This window comes from Malaclemys terrapin, chromosome 8, assembly GCF_027887155.1.
Source record: "Malaclemys terrapin pileata isolate rMalTer1 chromosome 8, rMalTer1.hap1, whole genome shotgun sequence".
NCBI lineage: Eukaryota > Metazoa > Chordata > Testudines > Emydidae > Malaclemys > Malaclemys terrapin.
Window position 1 is genome coordinate 19,501,792 of NC_071512.1, and position 24,164 is coordinate 19,525,955.

Sequence of the window (24,164 nt, forward strand, 5' to 3'; positions counted from 1 at the left end):
GACCTCCGCGGCTCCCCCATCGATGGCGCTTACTCCTACCTCCGCTGGTGGAGTAGAAGTGTCGATTCGGGGATCGATTGTCGCGTCCCGACGAGACGCAATAATTCGATCCCCAAGAGATTGATTTCTACCCGCCGATTCAGGCGGGTAGTCAGACTGAAGTCAACGGGGCCTATGTGAGGGTAGGACCTAAAATAACCATCATGAGAATTGTTTAAGATTTTATACATTGTGCCATATGCTGTATGTAGCGGGAGAGCCAGATTTATCATTTATAGATTATTTCAGCCTCTGGGTGCAGGTACATTTTATAGTTCTAATTTATCTTAAAAGATGAGGACAACGCCCTATATAAAACATACGATACTGTATGTATGTTTTATATATGGAGCCTGGGTTCTAGGAGCCTGTGAGTTGGAGAGTCCCAGAGCTCAGCTGCAACCGCAGTTAAAACACCAGAGTTAAACAGTCCCTTAGCCCGAGCCCCGTGAACCTGGGTCAGCTGGCCCGGGGCAGCTGCAGGTGTCTAAGTGCAGTGTAAACATACCCATAGAACTTTAACAACCTGTGAACCCCTTTCACTAAAATGTCAAGTCTCGCGAACCCCCTCCTAAAAATGAATGTTTCCAGGGATTTTCTCCTTTACCCGAGTATAATTTATAAAAGCAGTGATCTTGGAAATATAACATTTATTTTTATGACATGCTTATTGCACACTATTTATTATTATTTATCATTACAGTGTTTTTATTACAGTATGAAAACGGCAACACTCTTCCAAGATCTCACTTTCGTAGCTTGTATCACTTTGAATAAGCCTATTATAAGACCAGGCTCCTATGTTTCATCAAGGAGTATCAGATTGAAACAGCATGAAGGTATTTAAGACGCCAACTCAAAAAGTTCCTCCTACGCAAAGCATTCAGGTCTTGAGCAGTCCTTCCCTCGGAGAGGGACTGAGGGACCCGCTGCCGAAGACCCGGATATGCCACCCCTTTCCATTGGCCGCCCCAAGCACCTGCTTCCTGCGCTGGTGCCTGGAGCCGGCCCTGCTCATATACACCTCTACCTCGATCTAACGCTGTCCTTGGGAGCCAAAAAATCTTACCGCGTTATAGGTGAAACTGCATTACATCGAACTTGCTTTGATCCACCGGAGTGCGCAGCCCCGCCCCTCAGAGCACTGCTTTACCGCATCATATCCGAATTCGTGTTATATCCGGTCGCGTTACATCGGGGTAGAGGTGTATCACTAGCTAATGTCTACTCCTCTGCTGAGATTTGCATCGAAGTCAGTCAAAAGGTCTGACACTGGTAGGGAGGCACTGAAACGGTGTGTGCATCGTGAAGACCTGTCAAAGTCCCAGTCGTTTAGGACTAAATCAACAGATTCCACTGAAAGGAATTCCTGGAAAGCAGACTGGACTATTGAAATCTATCCCACTACCTTTGTTCTTCCTCGAAGGGGGGGGACTGCTACAAGTGACTGAACAATGGAACTGTTCTCAATCCAGGGAGGGTGCCTTCTCAGAAGGACAAAACTAAGCTGCCACTGGAAACTGTGCTGATTACTTAGCAGGTGAGGATGGTGAGCAGGAGCAGAGTCAACATTTGCTTAAGACTGAGTGGGCCAAATTCCTCCCTGGTGCAACACCAATTAAGTCTGCTTTTGCTAAACTTCCCCCAGTGGCAGCAGGCATAGTAATAGGAGTAGCAGGCCTGCCTTATCTAGCATATTATTTCTGACACACTTATCCCTTTAGAATCTAAGCCATTTTCAGTGATGTTACAACTCTGAAGAGCCTGCAAAATTAGGAACTTGGACTGATTATGGATAAGCTTAGGGTTACCATATTTCAACAATCAAAAAAGAGGATGGGAGGAGCCCCGCCCCCGTCCTGCCCTAGCCCCGCCCCTGCCCCTTCCACTCCCTCCCACTTCCTGCCCCCTCAGAACCCCCAACCCTCCCCCCCGCTCCTTGTCCCCTGACTGCCCCCTCCTGAGACCTTCCCCACATCCTAACTGACCCCCTAGGACCCTACCCCCTACCTGTCCCCTGACTGCCCCAACCCTTATCCACACCCACACCCCCTGACAGCCCCCCCCACCCCAGAACTCCTGACCCATCTAAACCCCTCTGCTCCCTGTCCCCTGACTGCCCCCTCCTGGGACCCCTGCTCCTAACTGCCCTCCAGAACCCCACCCTCTACCTAAGCCTCCCTGTGCCTTGTCCCCTAACTGCCACCTCCTGAGACCCCCCCCCCACCTGTACTCTGACTGCCCAAAACCTTACACCCCCAACCCCCAGACAGCCCCCATCCAACCCTCTCCCTGCTCCCTGTCTCTTGACTGCCCCCTCCAGAACCTCCCTGCCGCTTCTCTGGCCCCCTGGCCCCCTTACCTTGCTGCAGAGCAGCGCGCTCGGCAGCAGGGGGAGGGGAGCAGGGTCGGAACTCCAGACTGCCGGAGGCCCGAGGCGAACGGCCGGCCGGCGATCTGCAAATGCAGGGGGGGGGGAGGGAGGGAGGAAGAGAGAGGAGGGGAGTGGTCTCAAGTTGCAGGGGAGAGGAGGGGGAAGTGGAGGAAGGGCTCTGGCTGCCGGAGCCCCGTGCGAGTGGCACGATCCGGCCGGCTGCCCTGTAAGCCGCACACGCTCTGCATGGGGGGGAAATCCAGACATTTACAAATTCCCCCCGGACGCTATTTTTAACTCAAAAAAGCCATGAATGGTAACCCTAGACAAGCTTCTTTACTGGGATTTTCTCCCAGTTTTTAAAAATCGATCTGAGTCTTGAGCCACTGAACATGAACTCACTGCTGTTCTCTACCTGAATGATCTCAGGAAACAAACCATCAAGGCATTTGAAACTCATAGAAGATTCACTCTCTCTCTCTCTGCCTGGTCTGAGTCTGAGCTTAGAGATGGGCGCAAACCAAACCCCCATACCTAAACATCCCAAAACTGGAGGAAACTTTGAATCTAGATATGAAGTTCATCTCCTCCCCCTACCCCCCCCACACACACGAGGGTCTTACCTCTGTAATGCAGCTGAACTCAAAACCCAGAGTCTAAATACCGCTGAGGTTTGAGAAAGCTCAGCTCTAGAGCCAAAATCCAGCTCGCTCCCATCTTTTTAATACAGAAACAAAATAAATCTTTGGAAGAATGTAGAAATTTCCCACAAAGGAACTTAGAAATGCCTTTGTTCTTCAGAGCTCAAACACATTGAAAGTCTTTCTGGGTTTCTCTTCTCTCTCTTCTTGCCCGGTTTCTCTTGGATCATATAATCACTTTCAAAGAGAAGACGCACTCCTGCAATCTCTTGAAAGCTATTTGAAGAAATAAAAGACTATAAACAACTTAGAAGTCCGGTTTATGCATCTTTCTACATTTAACGCATCTTTCTGCGTTATTTGGCTCAATTGGTTGTTTGTGGTCAAGACAGGCTCAGGACCTAACTGCCAGGAAGTTGCTCCAGACAAGGGTTGAGATGCACCCAAAATGCTTTGTGGCACTCCAGGACTGAAGTATTAGGGGACTGCTCTAGGTCAGGAGAGAGGTGCAGTGGCAAAGCTGAGATGAACTTTCACAGTGCTTGACTGCGCTTCATCTGGTTGCATTGGAGCATTGGGAAGGTCTCCATTAGTGTGTCAACAGGTGGCCTGATTGTGTTACCAGTGAAGAAGTGGTCAAGTCTATTTGTTTGTTATTTCTTCCTTAGAAATAAAACTGTAAGAAATTGTATCCCTCGTCTGTGTAAAACTGCTTTGTGAGAACATTTTTGAAAATCATGTCCGAAATATCAAAAATAGGTGTCCAGTGGGTATGTGTGGTGTCATGTGTGTCCAGTGGTCATGTGTATTCTGTACGACAAGCAATTGCAGTGTGCAGATAATGGTCACTTTTTATTTACTGTCAAATAATTAACTCAAAATCACAAGGCTACCTTGTCAATTATCAGATATTCTTATTTCTTTCCTTGTACCTGAAGAACTCTGTGTAGTTTGAAAGCTTGTACCTTCCACCAACAGAAATTGGTCCAATAAAAAAAGATATTACCTCTGTCGCCTTGTGTGTCTCATATCCTGGAACCAACGTGACTACAACAATACTGCACACAATCATGAATGGACGTCCGTATTTCCTAAAAACACCCTCCGGCCTGATTCTGATCTCAGTCACACCATTTTCACACTGCTGTAAAGCCATTGACTTTAATAGAGCTTCTCCTGTTTTTCACTCTCATGAGATCAGATATAAACCCAAGAGCCCAGCTTCTTAGCATCAACTGCAAAACGCCACACTGATATTTATTTTTAGTCAAGTTGAGTTGGAACAAATCCACTGACCCTGAAACATTCAGGGAGTTTTGAATGAACATTGGGATCTGAATTCAAGTTACACAGATGTTTCAGATAGTGGCTTATACTGCAATATTCCTCATGAAAGAGCAGAGGAAAAACTTTCTCGCCATCGCATTTTTAAGCCATTTTATTTAAGAGCAGCAAATTTTCCATCCAGCTCAGATAGGAAACGATGGTCTGTGTATCCTAAGAACAACAGTTACATTAATAATAATAAAAAACAAATCCTACAAGGACACACCACCTTATTTGGCTTCTAATGTTTTCACTTATACAGACAGATCCCCCAAATCATCACAACTCCATGTACTCCTATTGAAAGGCCATTCCAGAACTTGTCTGAAGGTTAGAAACATGGTCCTAATTTCCAGTGTAAGTTTATACATGGCCAGTTGAGACCCATTTGTTCTTTGTTCAGTTTAATCATTTCACCACTGCATGACTACAAAAAAATCCCAAAGCCACAAGTAATGAGCCAGGTTATTGGCATCTTTGCCACCGGCTAATTGTTTGGGGTATTTTCAAGGGACAAGACTGATTTGGTGATAAAACAGAAATGGATCGAGGTGATCATCTTAAAGGTTGTTCAAGTAAGGTTTGGGTAGGAATTCAATATTTTGGGGGCAGTACTTCAAACTGAACTTCATCAGTGGATGATAGAATCCTAACATCAGAATCTTTTAGAAAAACCACTTTCCCCACCATGTACTGGTAAATGAAATTAGGACCCATCAAATGAGAGTGAAGGGAGGGTTATAGCAACTAACTTACTGTCATTGTCTTACCATCCCAGAGCATCTCCTCATAGCAAGATCCAGCATTGCAGCCTCTCTGCCTCATCCTCCTCCTCTGGACTTTGGTGGTCTGTGAGGTGACGTAAGCCTCCAGACAGGTCACAGTGAGAGTTCCACCCATTCTAGGGTAACAATGTCCCAACTCAGAAATCAAAAGAACAAAAAGTTCTTCCAGCCTTCCTACAGTCAATCTTACACTGATTCTTCACTCCTCTCCCAGGCTCCCCCAAGTTCTTCCTCACTCTATTACAGAGCACTGCTTCCCAGGGCTTTCTCCCTGGGGCCCAGCTCTTCCTAAACCACTGACTCTCAAGGCTTTTCCCTAGGAATCTCTCCTCTCCCAGGCCTGTTTTAGGAGTCTCCTTCTCCCCAGCTGCCCTCTTCCTTCAGGTTCAGTCCCAGGGTACAAGCTCCTTCCTGCTGATACCTCTGTGTCCCTTCCCAGACAGGAAACTTGCAATTACCTTTCTCCTGGATCTTCTCCCCCTATTGGCCTGCAGTCCTCCCCAGCCAGTCTAGTTCTACTCAGCTGAGTGTAATCCTTAATTACCTGTTGGGGACAGGTGTCACAGAATGGGCTGATTGGGTTCTCTGGCTCTTCTTAGCTCTGTCACTGCTAGTGTGAGGTTTACACACCCCAGCACACTTAATAAACCCTCCTGTGCAGACCAGTGGCCATGAGCAACCCTACCCTAACAAGCTGGTGTTCTCTTTGCATGCATATGTCATACACCCAAAGGTTTGTTAAGGAAATCGATGTCATTTTCAAGCTTTCTAAGGGTTGTTATCTGCTACAGAGAGTGCAACATGTATTTAATTAGATATTGAATAAAATGTGTTCCTTGACATGTGCATAACCTAAGGGTCTTATCCAAAGTCCATTGAAGTCAATGGGAGTCTCTCAGTTAGAGCTGGGAGGGAAATGGTTTTCTCAACTCGTGAACATTTTCAAGACTTTGGAAAATGTCCCTCCCCATCCCAAATGGGACAAAAAGTTGAAATCTGGAAAATTTTCACAAACTAAAAATCCAAAGAATTTTCATTTTGGGTCAGACTATCCTGTTTTGATCATTTCAAACCGTTTGGTGTTGATTTAACTATAAACTTACATTTGAAAAGTTGTTTCAAACCCCAAAAATAGGGTTTTCAATTTGAAAATGAAGAAACGGGACATTTCAACAATTTAAAAAAATAATTTAAAAACATTTTTTCAAAACAGGTAATTTGTCGAAATCTTCACTCTCCTTCAAAAAATTACAACTTCAGCGAAGCAGCATTTTTCCAAAGAAAAAACGTTTTGTCAAAAATTTACGACTAGCTCGGTTTTCAATGGACTTTAACAAGCTTTGGCTCAGGCCTTAAGCTCCCAGGGTTTGAGCCAAAGCCCACTGAAGTCAGTCAAGAGATTCCTGTTCATTTCAACAGACTTGGGATCAGGCTGCCCGGGAGGAGGAGGAGAAGATGATGTGCCAGTTTCAGTCGAAGGCAGCTGTGGAAGGCAGGATGTGTTGCACAAGTGCTACACCTAGCAGATATTCCAGGTGGACGCCCTCCCCATCAATCACACAGCATCAGTGTTGTATTCACCCATAATAAAATTCACCTAGGATGTTATTTCTCATGTGAAAAGGACAAGTGCCCCAGTCATAAAGTCTCCAGAGATCCTTCACATTAAAAATGCTTGAATGCAGCCCAGTTTCCAGTTCTGAGCAGGGAAGCACTCTGAATAGATATCAACAGTTAATGGAAGAAAATCCCCAGCTTTGAAAAGAAAACAAAGTACATATTTATTAACTTCCCCCACAACCTCTCTCCTCTGAACCAGAAAGCTTACCCTAAATCACATTTGACCTTATAGGAAGAAAGAATTCTGGTGCCCATAACAGTTGCTTCTGTTGCTTATCCCTGTGGATTGCTTCTGCCAGTAGGCAAGAATCTGAAGACTGAAGGTATTAGAAACAATTTATTCATCTCTGCCTAGAGAGGAACTTTCCACCCTCTTTTGCTTTTCATCCGGTCTGTCTGGGACTATATGTGATACATGAGCTGAGAAGACATCTGACTACATCCTGTCTGACCTCCTTCCCCTTTCTCTGAACCTACAGAGTGTTGAAAGCTCTCAGACAGACTATGATTGTTAGCAGTAAGGACAAGAATAGATCCACCGGCATAAATGATTGTTTTTAGCTGCTGTTTAGCTATGGATGGAATGGGAATTAGGTTTAGGGTCCTGAGCCTAAATATTTTATTTTGCCTGTCAAAAGCCTGATATTCATAGCACCTATTACAATCCTTAATTTCTTTTTAATGCATCCTCCCCTGATAAAACACCTGTTACTTGTGAAATGAAATGACAGAAATTTCCTGTACCAATTCAAGGGGTGTGTGTGTGTGTGTGTATTGGGTACGAGGGTGAAAGTGGATATATATGTGTGCGTGTTTAAATCTGTGTGTTTAGCGTGTGTGCGTTGGGTACGAGGGTCAAAGTGGATATAGGTGTGTGTTTAAATCTGTGTGTGTGTGTGTGTGTGTGTGTGTGTGTGTGTGTGTGTGTGTGTGTGTGTGTGTGTGTGTGAGAGAGAGAGAGAGAGAGAGACTGCACCATAAGGGAATGTCTGGTTAGCCATGTGTCTGAGGAAGAGCATGTATTATGTGTGTGAAGTACCATGTGTGTGCATGAATGTTTGTCTCACCCCTGCACACACAGAGTCTGAATGCATGTCTGTTTTGTGTATGAAGGGGTGGGTGTGTCTGTGGCCAGTGGGCAAAGAGGAGTGTGTATGCAAAAGAAATTAGCAGCACAAGCACATTTCCCCCCCAATTTCTCAGCAAAATCTGAGTGGAAATTTACCACTGCAGTTGGAGCCGCCTGAGTTGTAGCAGAGTAACCTCAATAACTCTGCACTCTGCAAGACGCTGTGAAGGACTAACCCATTTCTTCTCCCCTAATGAATAATGGAAAAGGCACTCAAACATTACTAATTAGAAAAGATTTGATTCTAGAAGACTTTAATATAGAGTATTAATAAGCAACTACTTTAACAGCATTTCAGAATACAAATCTACAGAGAACCCTAAGCACAGGAGCCCCTGTGGCAACAGCAATCAACTAAAAAAAATGAATTGAAGTCTAAAATATTGTATTAGCAGAAATTGTAGGTAGCTAATTTTTCCCCATTGTCAGTACATAATATGTCCAGGGATAGTTAACGAATACAGCCACAGATCCATGTTAAATGGGATCATACTGGACAAAGTCAAAGGTATTTCTAAGACCAGATTCTGCAAGGTCTTCTAAGGCTACATCTACACTACAGGGGGGAGTCGATTTAAGATACGCAAATTCAGTTACGTGAATAGCGTAGCTGAATTCGACGTATCGCAGCCGACTTACCCCGCTGTCAGGACGGCGGCAAAAATCGACCTCTGCGGCTTCCTGTCGACGGCGCTTACTCCCACCTCCGCTGGTGGAGTAAGAGCGTCGATTCGGGGATCGATTTATCAAAATCCCCGAGAGGTCGATTTCTACCCGCCGATTCAGGCGGGTAGTGTAGACCTAGCCTAAGACCCTGAACTGGGAAAGGCTCAACACTTTCATCTCCCAGTAGGTGCTAAGATATTCATGGTAGCTGCTTAGCACCTCATAGGCTTTCACCTAAGAACTTTGCCCTCTCTCTAACCACAGTGTACTGGGACAAGACAAGAGCTTTTAATGACATTGTACAAGCATGATGCAGCTAGACACCTTAGCAAAGGTTGACAATAGCTAGTCTGCAGACTTGGTTTATCTATGGAGCGGGAACACCCTGTATTTGTAGAATTAATAGTTTTCCCTTTGTCACTTGCACCAAAGGGGAGAAGCAGCAGCAGCAATGTTCTGAACACATTGTTCTCTTACAGCTGTTACTTAGTGCAAAGTAAGCAGAATGTAAACTAGGTCACCTGTCAGATGCTATTATTTTCCTACAGATTGCAGCAGGATCAAGGAGATCTTTTATATTTGCATACAAAGCTCTCCTATTCAACAATGTGTGTTTAAACAAACCTTTTAAAATACACCATGGTCTAGTTTTTTTAATGGGTTTCCTACCGTGTACAATACTTCCCCCAGTGGCCACAAGAAGGATGGTTTTGTGGAAAGGGCACTGGACTGACACTTAAGAAATCTCAGTTCAATTCTTAGCTTAGTCACAGATTTATGGTGTGACCTTGGGCAAGTCACTTAATGTACTTTATGTTCCCCCATCAGTAAAATGGGAATAATGCTTTTGTACTTCATAGGCATATCGTGAGCATCAAATCCAGTAAAGATGGTGAAATGTTCAGATGCTATGGTAACGAGGCCTGCTTCAGCTGGGATTCAGGGCTTTCACTCAGAGTCACTAGGACATGTATAGGGGCTTTGGTCCATGTGGCTACAGCTACATCAGTGCCTTTCGAAGTGGGGTAGAGACCAAAACTATAGAGAAGAGCTAGCACGTGCTTTTAAAATATTGTGCCAGTAACAGTGTACTGCATAAGACTCTTTAGCTTCTGTCAGTTAAAGCCAAGGCTAGTAAGAGATGGCAGATTCACCATTAGCTATTCCTCCTTCCTGCTCAAGACCCAGTACCTCCAGCTCACACAAAATATCTCACTTGTATCAGGCTGAAAATTACTTATATCAGCACTGCAGAATCATGAAACAGAAGTTACCAAAATGTTATATGGTACTTTGCTAAAGAAATCCACTCCCTGTGCCATTTTAAACTACCTGTACTATTTATAATCTTGTATCTTTCATGTTCTGCACTTGGAAGTATGCCAATAAGTAACCATTTTTAATTCCAAGGCCTGTTCCCAGTGCCTGAATCTATCACCAAAATATATTTTAGAGTCATAGACTTTACGGTCAGACGGGACCATTATGATCGTCTAGTCTGACCTCCTGCACAACACAGGCCACAGAATCTCACCCACCCACTCCTGTAATAAACCCCTAACCTATGTCTGAGCTACCAAAGTCCTCAAATCATGGTTTAAAGACTTCAAGGTGCAGAGAATCTTCCAGCAAGTGACCCGTGCCCCATGTTGCAGAGAAAGGCGAAAAACCTCCAGGGCCTCTGCCAATCTGCCCTGGAGGAAAATTCCTTCCCGACCCCAAATACGGTGATCAGCTAAACCCTGAGCATGTGGGCAAGACTCACCAGCCAGACACCCAGGAAAGAATTCTCTGTAGTAATTCAAATCCCACCCCACCTAACATCCCAACACAGGCCATTGGGCAAATTTACCACTAACAGTCAAAGATCAATTAATTGCCAAAATTAGGCTATCCCATCATACCATCCCCTCCATAAACTTATCAAGCTTAGTCTTGAAGCCAGATATGTCTTTTGCCCCCACTGCTCCCCTTGGAAGGCTGTTCCAGAACTTCACTCCTCTGATGGTTAGAAACCTTCATCTAATTTCAAGCCTAAACTTCCCGATGGCCAGTTTATATCCATTTGTTCTTGTGTCCACATTGGTGCTGAGTTTAAATAATTCCTCTCCCTACCTGGTATTTATCCCTCTGATATAGTTATAGAGAGCAATCATATCTCCCTTCAGCCTGCTTTTGGTTAGGCTAACCAAGCCATGCTCTTTGAGTCTCCTTTCATAAGACAGGTTTTCCATTCCTCGGATCATCCTAGTAGCTGTACCTGTTCCAGTTTGAACTCATCCTTCTTAAACATGGGAGACCAGAACTGCACAAAGTATTCCAGATGAGGCCTCACCAGTGCCTTGTATAACGGTACTAACACATCCTTATCTCTACTGGAAATACCTCACCTAATGCATCCCAAGAGCGCATTAGCTTTTTTCACAGCCATATCACATTGGCAGCTCATAGTCATCCTGTGATCAACCAATACTCCAAGGTCCTTCTCCTCTGTTACTTCCAACTGATAAGTCCCCAGTTTATAACAAAAATTCTTGTTATTAATCCCTAAATGCATGACCTTGCACTTTTCACTATTAAATTTAATCATATTACTATTACTCCAGTTTACAAGGTCATCCAGATCTTCCTGTATGATACCCCGGTCCTTCTCTGTATTGGCAATACCTCCCAGCTTTGTGTCATCCACAAACTTTATTAGCACATTCCCACTTTTTGTGCCAAGGTCAGTAATAAAAAGATTAAATAAGATTGGTCCCAAAACTGATCCCTCAGGAACTCCACTTGTAACCTCCCACCAGCCTGACAGTTCACCTTTCAGTATGACCGTTGTAGTCTCCCCTTTAACCAGTTCCTTATCCACCTTTCAATTTTCATATAGATCCCCATCTTTTCCAATTTAACTAATAATTCCCCACGGGGAACTATATCAAATGCCTTACTGAAATCGAGGTAAATTAGATCCACAGTGTTTCCTTTGTCTAAAAAAATCTGTTACCTTCTCACAGAAGGAGATCAGGTTGGTTTGGCACGATCTATCTTTTGTAAAACCATGTTGTATTTTGTCCCAATTACCATTGACCTCAATGTCCTTAACTACTTTCTCCTTCAAATTTTTTTTCAAGACCTCGCATACTACAGATGTCAAGCTAACAGGCTTGTAGTTACCCGGATCACTTTTCTTCCCTTTCTTAAAAATAGGAATTATGTTAGCAATTCTCTAGTCATACTGTACAACCCCTGAGTTTACAGAGTCATTAAAAATTTTTGTTAATGGGCTTGCAATATCATGTGCCAGTTACTTTAATATTCTTGGATGATTATCTGGGACCCCCGATTTAGTCCCATTAAGCTGTTCGAGTTTGGCTTCTATCTTGGATGTGGTAAGATCTACTTCCATATCTTCCTTCCCGTTTGTCATTCTGCCATTATCCCTAAACTCCTCATTAGCCTCATTAAAGACTGAGGCAAAGTATTTGTTTAGATATTGGGCCATGCCTACATTATCCTTAACTTCCACTCCAGCCTCAGTGTTTAGTGATCCCACTTCTTCTTTCTTTGTTTTCTTCTTATTTATATGGCTATAGAACCTTTTACTATTGGTTTTAATTCCTTTTGCAAGGTTCAACTCTACATGGCTTTTGGCCTTTCTCACTTTATCCCTACATGTTCTGACCTCAATAAGGTAGCTTTCCTTGCTGATCCCTCCCATCTTCCACTCCTTGTAGGCTTTCTGCTTTTTCTTAATCACCTCTGTGAGATGTTTGCTCATCCAGCTTGGTCTACAACTCCTGCCTATTGAATTTTTTCTCCTTTCTTGGGATGCAGGCTTTTGATAGTTTCTGCAACTTTGACTTGAAGTAATTCCAGGCCTCCTCCGCCTTTAGATCCACAAGTTCTTCAGTCCAATCCACTTCCCTAACTAATTTCCTTAATTTTTTAAAGTTAGGCCTTTTGAAATCAAAAACCCTAGTCACAGATCTATCTTTGTTTATCCTTCCATTTAGTTTGAACTGAATTAGCTCATGATTGCTCGAACTAAGTTTATTTCCTACAACCATTTCTTCTATGAGGTATTCACTACTCACCAAAACCAAATCTAAAATGGCATCCCCTCTTGTTGGTTCAGCAACTACTTGGTGAAGGAATCCATCAGCTATCGCATCCAGGAAAATCTGAGCCCCCTATTATTATTACTAGCACTTGTCCTCCAGTCTATATCTGGGAAGCAAAAGTCTCCCATGATCACACAATTCCCATTAGTATTTACTTCATTAAAAACATTAAAGAGGTCTCCATCCATATCCAAATCAGTGCTCTGTAGCACACCCCAAGCACTATCCCAGGGGAGGCTCTAGTAGCTTTCTTCCCCAATGTGATTTTTGCCCAGACACTCAGTCTTATCCATTCCATACCTTCTTATTTCTTTACAGTCTACCTCATCATTGATATACAATGCTACTCCACCACCTTTGCCTTTATTTCTGTCTTTCCTAAACAGCACATACCCTTCAATACCTGTACTCCAATCATGATTATTATACCACCATGTTTCTGTTATCCCTATAATATCCGGTTTTACTTCCTGCACCAGTAACTCTAGTTCCTCCATTTTGTTACCTAGGCTCCTCGCATTGGTGTACAAGCATCTTAATTTTTGCTGTTTGGCTTCGCTCACATCCTTTACCCAATTAGGCCCAGACATTCTGCCCCCAGTATCACCTATTAAACTGGTATCTACATTACCCTTCCTCGTTATGTCCATTCTCCTACCCATTGCTGTATCCTTTCTTACTTTGATTTCTTCCCTCTCAATGTTAAAATCCGGCATGGAGATTACCTGGACATCTCCCAACCATCTCCCGCAAATTCCTAGTTTAAAGCTCTCTTAACCAGTTGTGCCAGCCTCCATCCTAGAAGTCCATTTCCCTTCCTACTCAGGTGAAGTCCATCCCAAGAGAACAGTCCTCTGTCCATGAATGCCTCCCAGTGGCCATACATCCCAAAAGCCCTCCTTATAGCATCTGTTGATCATCATAATCTTGTCACACCTTTGTTGCCCTTCTCTAGGAACAGGCAGAATCCAACTGAAGATCACCTGAGCCTCGATTTCCTTAAGCATCTTCCCCAGCCTGGCATAGTCTCCCTTGATATGTTCCAGTGAGAATCTAGCTGTATCATTTGTTCCCACATGAAGGGCAATCAGTGGATTCTTTCCCGCTCCCATTAGGATCGTCTTCAGCCTCAGGTCCACATCCCGTATCTTAGCACCCGGCAGACAGCACACCCTTCTGTTCTCTGGATCAGCTCTGGTTACAGTAAGGAGTCCTCAGTCACGTAGACCTGCCTTTTCCTGGTGATGGAGCGATTCTCCGCTCTATCCCCTGTTCCCTCTGGCTGCAAGTCCTCTCGACTCCTATTCTCCCTTGCAATCCTCACTGTATCTCCATTGACTCTTTCCCTCTTCCTATAGAACTAGCTGCTCTTCTCTTCTTCCTTGCCCTCCCACCTTCAGTGACCACCTGCTGTGCCCCCTTCTTCATTTTCCAACTCCATAAATCTGTTCCTGAGCTCTATTTCTCCTTCACTAGCCCGTCTTTTCGTCTGCCTGGTTCTCTTAGGCCTGGTCTACACTACGAGTTTAGGTCAACTTTAGCAGGGTTAAATCGAATTAAGCCTGGACACGTCCACACGACGAAGCCCTTTCTTTTGACTTAAAGGGCCCTTTAAACCAGTTTCTTTACTCCACCTCCGACGAGGGGATTAGCGCTAAAATCGGCCTTTGCGGGTCGGATTTGGATTGGGTGTACAGAATTTGACGTTACTGGCCTCCGGGAGCTATCCCACAGTGCTTCATTGTGACCGCTCTGGACAGCGCTCTCAACTCAGATGCACTGACCAGGTAGACAGGAAAAGCCCCGCGAACTTTTGAATTTCATTTCCTGTTTGCCCAGCGTGGAGAGCACAGGTGACCACGCAGAGCTCATCAGCACAGGTAACCATGATGGAGTCGCAGGATCACAAAAGAGCTCCAGCATGGACAGAACGGGAGGTATGGGATCTGCTCGCCATATGGGGAGACGAATCAGTGCTAGCTGAACTCCGTAGCAGTAAACGAAATGGCAAAATATTAGAAAAGGTCTCAAAGGCCATGAAGGACAGAGGTCATAACAGGGACGCATAGCAGTGCCACGTGAAAATTAAGGAGCTAAGGCAAGCCTACCACAAAGCCAGAGAGGCAAACGGAAGGTCTGGGGCAAAGCCGCAAACATGCCGCTTCTACGCGGAGCTGCATGCCATTCTAGGGGGTGCAGCTACCACTACCCCAACCATGTGCTTTGACTCCGTCAATGGAGAAACACGCAACAGGGAAGCGGGTTCAGGGTACGCGGAAGATGATGATGATGAAGCCAATGAAGATAGCTCACAGCAAGGAAGCGGAGAAACCGGTTTCCCCAACAGCCAGGATATGTTTATCACCCTGGACCTGGAACCAGTAACCCCCGAACTCGCCCAAGGCATGCTCCCAGACCCTGAGGGCACACAAGGGACCTCTGGTGAGTGTACCTTTGTAAATATTACACATGGTTTAAAAACAAGCGTGTTTAATGATTAATGATTAATTTGCCCTGGCAATCGCAGCCAGTACAGCTACTGGAAAAGTCTGTTAACGTGTATGGGGATGGAGCGGAAATCCTCCAGGGACATCTCCAGAAAGCTCTCCTTCATGTACTCCCAAAGACTTTGCAAAAGGTTTCTGGGGAGGGCTGCCTTATCCCATCCGCCATGGTAGGACACTTTACCACGCAAGGCCAGTAGCACGTAGTCTGGAATCATTGCATAACAAAGCATGGCAGCGTATGGTCCCGGTGTTTGCTGGCATGCAGACAACATCCATTCCTTATCTCTCTTTGTTATCCTCAGGAGAGTGATATCATTCACGGTCACCTGGTTGAAATGGGGTGATTTTATTAAGGGGGCATTCAGAGATGCCCGTTCCTGCTTGGCTGAACAGAAATGTTCCCCGTTTTTAGCCACGCGGTGGGGGGGAGGGGTGAAGGGATCATCCCAGAGAATTGGGCGTGTGTGTGTGGGAGGGGAGGTAGTTGGGTTTGTGCTGCATGTTAACCCAGAAACCCCAGCCCCTCCTTGTACATTGCAAACTCATTTTAAATGGCCAACCCAACGGGTCCTTGGTATGGGAAATGAGGGCCCTACTGTTTGAAACCATTTCCACATGTTATGAGGGTTAAAAAAGCCAAAAGACTGTGGCTTACCATGGCTGCCTGCAAGCTGAATTCTGTTGCCTGGCACCGCGTGAGTGATCTCTCACACCAAACCGGCAGGCCCTCAATATAAGAGGAAAAATGCGACCTTGTAACGAAAGCACATGTGCTGTGTAATGTGAACAGCAAAATATAACGTGAAAGAGTGTACCCATTGTTCTCTAAAATGTGTCTTTTTTAACCACCTCTCCCTTGTCCTTCACCAGCTGCAAATGTTTCTCCTTCGCAGAGGCTAGCAAAGATTAGAAGGAGAAAACGGCAGACTTGGGATGATATGTTCATGGAGCTCCAGATGTCATCCCATGCTGAAAGAGCACAGCAGAATGCGTGGAGGCAGTCAATGTCAGACTACAGAAAAGCACAATATGAACGAGAGGAGAGGTGGCAGGCTGAATCGCGGGATGAACAGAGCAAGTGGCGGGCTGAAGATGATAGGTGGCGTCAGCTTGCAGACAGAAGGCAAGAGTCGATGCTCCGGCTGCTGGAGCATCAAACTGATATGCTCCAGCGTATGGTTGAGCTGCAGGAAAGGCAGCAGGAGCAGAGACCGCCGCTACAGCCCCTGTGTAACCAACAGCCCTCCTCCCCAAGTCCCATTGCCTCCTCACCCAGACGCCCAAGAACACGGTGGGGGGGGGCCTCCGGCCACTCAGTCACTCCACCCCAGATGATTGCCCGAGCATCGGAAGTCTGGCCTTCAATAAGTGTTAAAGTTTTAAAGTTTTAAACTGCATTGTGTCCTTTTCCTTCCCTCCTCCCCCACCCCTCTCGGGGTACCTTGGCAATTATCCCCCTAGTTGTGTGATGAATTAATAAAGAATGCATGAATGTGAAGTAACAATGACTTTATTGCCTGTGCAAGCGGTGCTCGAAGGGGGGAGGGGAGGGGAGGTGGTTGGTTTACAGGGAAGTAGAGTGAACCGGGTGGAGGGGGGCGGAGGGTTCATCAAGGAGAAACAAACAGAAGTTTCACACTGTAGCCTGGCCAGTCATAAAACTCGTCTTCAAAGCTTCTCTGATGCGCACCGCGCCCTGCTGTACTCTTCTAACCGCCCTGGTGTCTGGCTGCATGTAATCAGCGGCCAGGCGATTTGCCTCAACCTCCCACCCCACCATAAATGTCTCCCCCTTATTCTCACAGATATTGTGGAGCGCACAGCAAGCAGCAATAACAATGGGGTTATTCTTTTCGCTGAGGTCTGAGCGAGTCAGTAAGCTGCGCCAGCGCGCTTTTAAACGTCCAAATGCACATTCCACCACCATTCGGCACTTGTTCAGCCTGTAGTTGAACAGGTCCTGACTACTGTGTACGGCTTCATGAGCCATGGCATTAAGTGGTAGGCTGGGTCCCCAAGGATCACGATAAGCATTTCAACATCCCCAACGGTTATTTTCTGGTCCAGGAAGAAAGTCCCTTCCTCTTTCGAAACAAGACTAGAGTGCCTGAAGACACGAGCATCATGTACCTTTCCCGGCCATCCCATGTTGATGTTGGTGAAACGTCCCTTGTGATCCACCAGGGCTTGCAGCACCATTGAAAAGTACCCCTTGCGGTTTATATACTCGTCGGCTTGGTGCTCTGGTGCCAAGATAGGGATATGGGTTCCGTCTATCGCCCCACCACAGTTTGGGAATCCCATTGCAGCAAAGTCATCCACTATGGCCTGCACGTTTCCCAGAGTCACTACCCTTGATATCACCAGGTCTTTCATTGCCCTGGCAACTTGGATCACAGCAGCCCTCACAGTAGATAGGCCCACTCCAAATTGATTCCCGACTGACCGGTAGCTGTCTGGCGTTGCAAGCTTCCACAGGTCTATCACCACTCACTTCTCAACTGTGAGGGCTGCTCTCATCCTGATATTCTGTCGCTTCAGGGCAGGGGAAAGCAAGTCACAAAGTTCCATGAAAGTGCCCTTACGCATGTGAAAGTTTCACAGCCACTGGGAATTGTCCCAGACCTGCAAGACGATGCGGTCCCACCAGTCTGTGCTTGTTTCCCGGGCCCAGAATCGGCGTTCCACGGCATGAACCTGCCCCAGTAACACCATGATTTGCACATTGCTGGGGCCCGTACCTCATGTGAGGGCTGTGTCCATGTCAATTTCCTCATCACTCTCGTTGCCGCCCTGCAATCGCCTCATCGGCTGGTCCTGGTTTTGCTTTGGCATGTCCTAGCTCTGCATATATTCCAGGACAATGCGCGTGATGTTCATAGTTCTCAGAATTGCCGCGGTGATCTGAGCGGGCTCCATGATTCCAGTGCTATGGCGTCTGGTCTGAAAAAAGGCGCGAAACTGATGGAGGGAGGGAGGGGCGACTGACGACATGGCATACAGGTACAGGGAATTAAAATCAACAAAGGTGGTTGTGCATCAGGGAGAAACACAAACAACTGTCACACAGAATGCCCCCCCCCCCCCCCCAAAAGATTGAACTCAAAACCCTGGGGTTTAGCAGGCCGTTCATTTCACGGAGGGAGGGGGAAGCAAATGAATACATCTATTTTTTACATTTTAAGCTGGCAGCAGATGGTGCAGCATGACTGATAGCCCTCGGCATCTTCTGGGTGCTTAGCAGAAGATACTGTACTACGACTGCTAGCCATCATAGTCAAGACGGTTCAATCAGACTGCCGGCAGGACTGAGTCTCCAGGAGACAAAGCATGTCTGCCCAGGTGTCTCTGATTGAACTGGACTACGTCGATGACAGATACCAGTCGTAATACACCATCTACTGCCAAAAGGCAAGGGGCTGCTGCTGTGTAGCAATGCAGCCCCACGTCTGCCAGCACCCAGGTAGCTGATGAAGGCTACCAGTCATACTGCACCATCTACTGCCAAAAGGCAATTAGCTGCTGCTGTGTAACAATGCAGTACCACATCTGCTGGCACCCAGATGACATATGGTGATGGTGAGCTGAGCTGACCTGAGCGAGCTCCATGCTTTCCATGGTATGTCGTCTGCACAGGTAACCCAGGTGAAAAGGCGCGAATCGATTGTCTGCCGTTGCTCTGATGGAGGGGGAGGGGCCTGACGGCATGTACCCAGAACCCACCGCGACACTGTTTTGCATCATCAGGCATTGGGATCTCAACCCAGAATTCTAATGGGCGGCGGAGACTGCGGGAGTGTGGGATAGCTACCCGCAGTGCAACGCTCCAGAAGTCGACGCTAGCCTCGGTACTGTGGACACGGTCCACTGGCTTCATGCACTTAGAGCATTTTATGTGGGAGGACACACAATCGACTGTATAAAACCGATATCTATTAAACTGCTTCTATAAATTTGACCTAATTTCGTAGTGTAGACATACCCTTAGTCACATGCTTCCTGTGCCACTGCAGCTGTCTTTATACTACTCTTCCCGGCTATCACCTATCATCTTTCTCCACTGACCTAATCATATACACACTCATAACCCAGGATTTTTCCTGTGCCCAAGATGCCCCTAAATATAAACAAGGGTAGGTGGTAGTTTTTACAGTAAAAGGACTAGAGTGCTTGCTGTCCTCTGGACACCATGTTTCTGGATTTCAAGGTAGATATTGTTGGCTGAGCCAAAAAATATGTTTTTATAAAAAAGAGTTGCAGTGGGGAAAAGAGAAAATGATTCTATGGTCCTTGTCTGAGTTTTCCTTCTACTGTGGGCCTTAATCTCATTGACTTGTTGTATATCACCAAGCTATCAAGTCTAATGATGTAAAAAGGAACAGAGAAAAATGTGCTTTTGGCTGGGTTTCTTATCTAAAAGGCCATGAACTTTGTCAACTGGACTGACAAAGCTCCCATTCATGGGATTTATTTATGCACACTGATATATTCTGTAGGGGGACAGGCTTCTTCTAATTCTCTTCTCTATGAGACAAGTGTCACCACTGTTCATAAAAAGGTGCTAGTGCAGACTGCAATTTTCTGACATGCTGTCCATCTCATCATCTGTCATATACCTCTCCTGAATTAACTCTGTACAAGTGTTATGCTTATGTCCCTGTGGACTAGGCCAAAGTAAGGGATGTTAATGTGAAGAGGTGACTGGTTCCAACTAGAAGTAAATGTCACCATCCACTGACATATTAACATTCTTGAATCAAATGCAATTTAAAGTTAGTATGGGAGTCTAAAGGCTAAAGGAAGTTACTGTCAGTCAGAGGCTTCTGGTTTCAAAGTAGAGTGGGAAAAAAAACAGAGCAAAGGACCATGGGACTGGAGACAGAAAGCATAAACACATAAAACAGGTCTAGTCAGTCATCCTGAGAAACTCCCACTCACCGATCATTGAATCACAGGATCAAAAGTCTTAAGAGATTCAAAAATACTTGTTGTATAGATCAAGTATTTCATACTGCTTGATGCTGCAAATGGAGGAACATCCCCCCCACAACAGCTTAGCCCAGTCCATGTAGTTGTCAGCAATTCACAGTCCCTTTCATGAGGAGTCAGGGAGAGTGTGTGGTGACAATAGGTAGCATAAACTGTGTGTAGTCAGTCTGTAAACTAAAGAGACAGGGTGGTCTACAGGGTCTTTAGGTGTCCACCAGCCTGAGTGAAGAACTTCCTTTGTGTTCTTGACAAATGAGTTTTCACTCTTCTCTACTACAAGGGATGCAACTGACTTATAACCATGGTGATTCCATGACTATTCTACAATCAGTTGGTTTTAATGTTTAAAGGCCTACCAGACCTACCTTTATCTCATTAAGTGGCATCTTACTGCATGTATAGACCTGTTGAAACCAACATCAGTAAGGGTGGCCAAATCAAGCCTAAATATTTGCCAGTGTCCCACCTAAATTTCATCTTTGCTCAACTCCATCTCATTACTCCCAGCTGTAGATTTCTTGGTCCATCCTAATTCATATGAATAGACAGGTTGCTGCAGAAAGGCCTTTATCTAAAGCACAGCAGAGGAGAATTTAATGTCCTCATTTCCTTTATCATTGCAAATATGTAAAACTAAAACTCCTCTCTCTTTGCTTTGATTTCCTTCTCCCTGTAGGTTTGGAACATATCAGTCAGCAATGGCTGCAGTTAAGATAATGAAACCCACCAGTGAACACTCCAAATCATGTCATCCATGCTGAAACATCTTGTGATATACAGAGGCCTTTTGAATGTTCCCCTCCTCAATATGCATGGAGGCTGCTCATGATGAATCTCATCAGGAGTTAGTTATTCCTAACCAATAGAGAATTCATGACATTAAATCCAGTAATGATTCAGTTGCAGGCCAACACAATTGGGTATGTAGTTATCCCCAGGACCTCAAGTCAGCAAGACAGGGAAGCTCCTTGGAGGAGCCATTATTACACACTACAAAAAAAGAATATATTTATTGACTTAAATTGCTTATGCACCTTTTGTGAAATTGGGTTTCTTTAGGAAAGGAACAAGGGAGCAGATTAAAAAAAAAAAGAGAGAGAGAGATTTTTGTTTCAGCCCAATGGAAACAAATTGAATTCCATCTCAGTAGGTGCCATTGGATACAATGGTCTGGGTTCTTGTATTTTGTTTGTGTTCTTTGTATTTGAGGGAAGTGCTCTGGCCATATTGCTTATTAATCAATTCTAAAGAGCCCGTTTTATTAGTCACTTCAATGCACAGGTTTTATCTTTTGCAGGGTGTTTATATAACACAAATCAGCAGTCAGCTTCTGAACATTAAAACCCTTGGCAAGGAATTTCAAATAAAGGCATGAAGGAGGACCTGAAAAGTAGGATAAATTCCTGGAAAAGGCATTACAAGTGTAAGTCCTAACTAGCTTCTGAGTATAGAAAAGCCACTTTAAAAAAAACAAGCAATCAACTACATTAATTCACTGAGAAGCAGTGCAGTCTAGTAGAAGGAGCACAGGGCTAGGAGTCAGGCCCCTTGTGAATTTTAACTGTTTTTCTCACACTGGCTTGTTGAGTGGCCTTATCCAAATCACTTAGTCTGGAATTTTCAAAATAGTCTGAGGGAATTAGGTGCCCAATTCAATGGGAGCTGGGTGCTTAACTTCCTTGGATGCCTTTGAAGATCCCAACCTTATCCTCTCTATTGCTGGGCTAACCACATTATTGATTCACCTATTATCCATCAGGGCTGTTGTGAGGAATAGTGCTTGTACTGCGTGTTGAACATGTAACCTGCTGTGAAAGTGCCAAGCAGCCAAGCCTGGTCCCAACGAAGTCAACAGGAGCAGGACCTGTTCTCATTATGTGTGCAAAGCTGATTTTCATGTCTGAGCTAGGCCCAAATGTCACCATTTCCACCCAGGGACTCGGATGGTTGACAGAGAAAAACCTGACAGCATTTCCCACAATACTTCATGCATTTGCCAGCTTTCCAGCAAAATCCGTTTTTTTTTTTTTAGTGGAAAGAGGCAAAACAAAATGGTGGGGGAACCAGAAATCCTTCGCTACTCACCAGATCAGAACTGTTGCTGATGTAAACTTTTTTCACACTGCTTTTCCTGGATTCTTCATTAGCTAAGGAACTAACGTCATCTTCCATTAAACAGGGCTCACGTGCTAGACCATTTAGCAAGGAGGGGGTTCCCCAGCCTCTCTGTCATAGCTATATGTTTAATAAACTACTGTCTTTGGACCAAACAAATATTCACATCAATGGATTTACACCAGAGATGACTTTAACCCTTTTGATTTTGAAAAGAAGAAGATGGGGGCAACTCATCAGTTACCACCAGTCATGCCTTAGCTTAAGCTCTGATCACTTACAGAATAACTTTTTGCATCAATAGCACCAGCATTCTTTAGACGAAGCCCATTTTGTGTGCCATATTCCTTGGAGTGGCCTCCCTGCCTCCACCCATCACGCCTCCAAACCAAGCATCAAGATCACCACCTAGTTAGCTAGAGAGGTCATGCTATTGAGCAATGCTTAGTGTTCCCTGTCCTATCCAACCCCACCCCCACATTCTGCTTGGCGATGTTACCAGAACAGGATGATTTCTGAGAGAGTCAGTCTCAGCTACAAAGTTGAACTGCCTGGCAGCAAAGAACTGGCACATATCCACCTTCCCTCAGAGTGACTTATTGCTGCTTTTTCATGGCAAACCAAATTTTCGCCAGGCTTTTGAAATCTTTGCAGCCCCCTTAGCTATAACCTTTTGAGAAGCAGGATACATGAACTCTTAGCAGAGTTAGCGTACAGTTCTATGCCCAAAATCCAATCCAGTGAGGGATCTTATGTACCAAGCACCATCTTTCTTTTCCTTACAGCCTTCCTTGAATCCCATCTCTTAAAAAACAGTCCCTTGTCCCTTCTTCTCATCAATAATAAATCCCTCTCCTGAACTGCTGCCTTTTGTCTGTCTTGTGTGTTTGTCTTGTCTTATGTAGATTACAAGATCTCCAGGATCGGGAACACGGCTTGTCCATACAATGCAGCACAAATTTTGACACTATACCAATGTTTCAATAAGTCCAGGATCATGAGTAATAACTTTAAAAGGGGCAGATGGAGTGCAAAAAGCCCTGGTCCATAAAGGGTTAAACCACTGAGCCTATGAAGGATTACACAGTCTAGAAGGCGGCCAGCAGGCTGTCTGTCCCTGTATATGAATCATAAAAAGCCGCTGTCTTTATCGTGTAAACGTTGTGTATTCACGGTGGTCTTTTGACATTCTGGGTGTTTTTTCAGAGGTCAGCCCTTTGCACACTTGATAAAATAATCCATAAAGTAGCTCTGCAACTCCTCTAGCTCTGCCCACTCCACCAGTTCATTTCTGCCAGGCTGTTTGACATCACACACCTCTGACTTTTCTGGCAAGAAGGATGAACTATAAATACTGATCTCTCCCCCCTCTGTCGATAGCAAGACAAACCTGAGGTAGGAAACAGTGGGAAGGGAAAGTGTTTTCCCTTTGATCCTGCACTGCACCTCCCCAAACACTATTGTGGTTTCTCTCTCTCCCCCACTCCAGAAAAGCAGCCCCATATGTGGCCCTCAGGATGTCCAACTCATTCCTTCTTCACGCCACCACTTCCTCTCTTCCTTCTACAGGTAGCACAAGCTGCAGCCATAACCCTGGAAGGGCCAGGCTGATACCAGTGCTGCTCTGTACTGACTGGCAGGAAACAATCCTTTCCAAGAAAAGCACTTATTCTCTGAGCTACTTCAATCCTCTGGCCTCATACCAAATGCATTACCAGCTCTGGGACATGACTTAGCTGTTCCAGGCTGGTGCGTCTCTTCTCCTGTTTTGAGACACATACAGTATGACCCTGCTGCTGTAAACCGGGGTTGGTCAATGCCCAAGTTCAGATGTCACCAGCCTCTTTTGACCATTCCC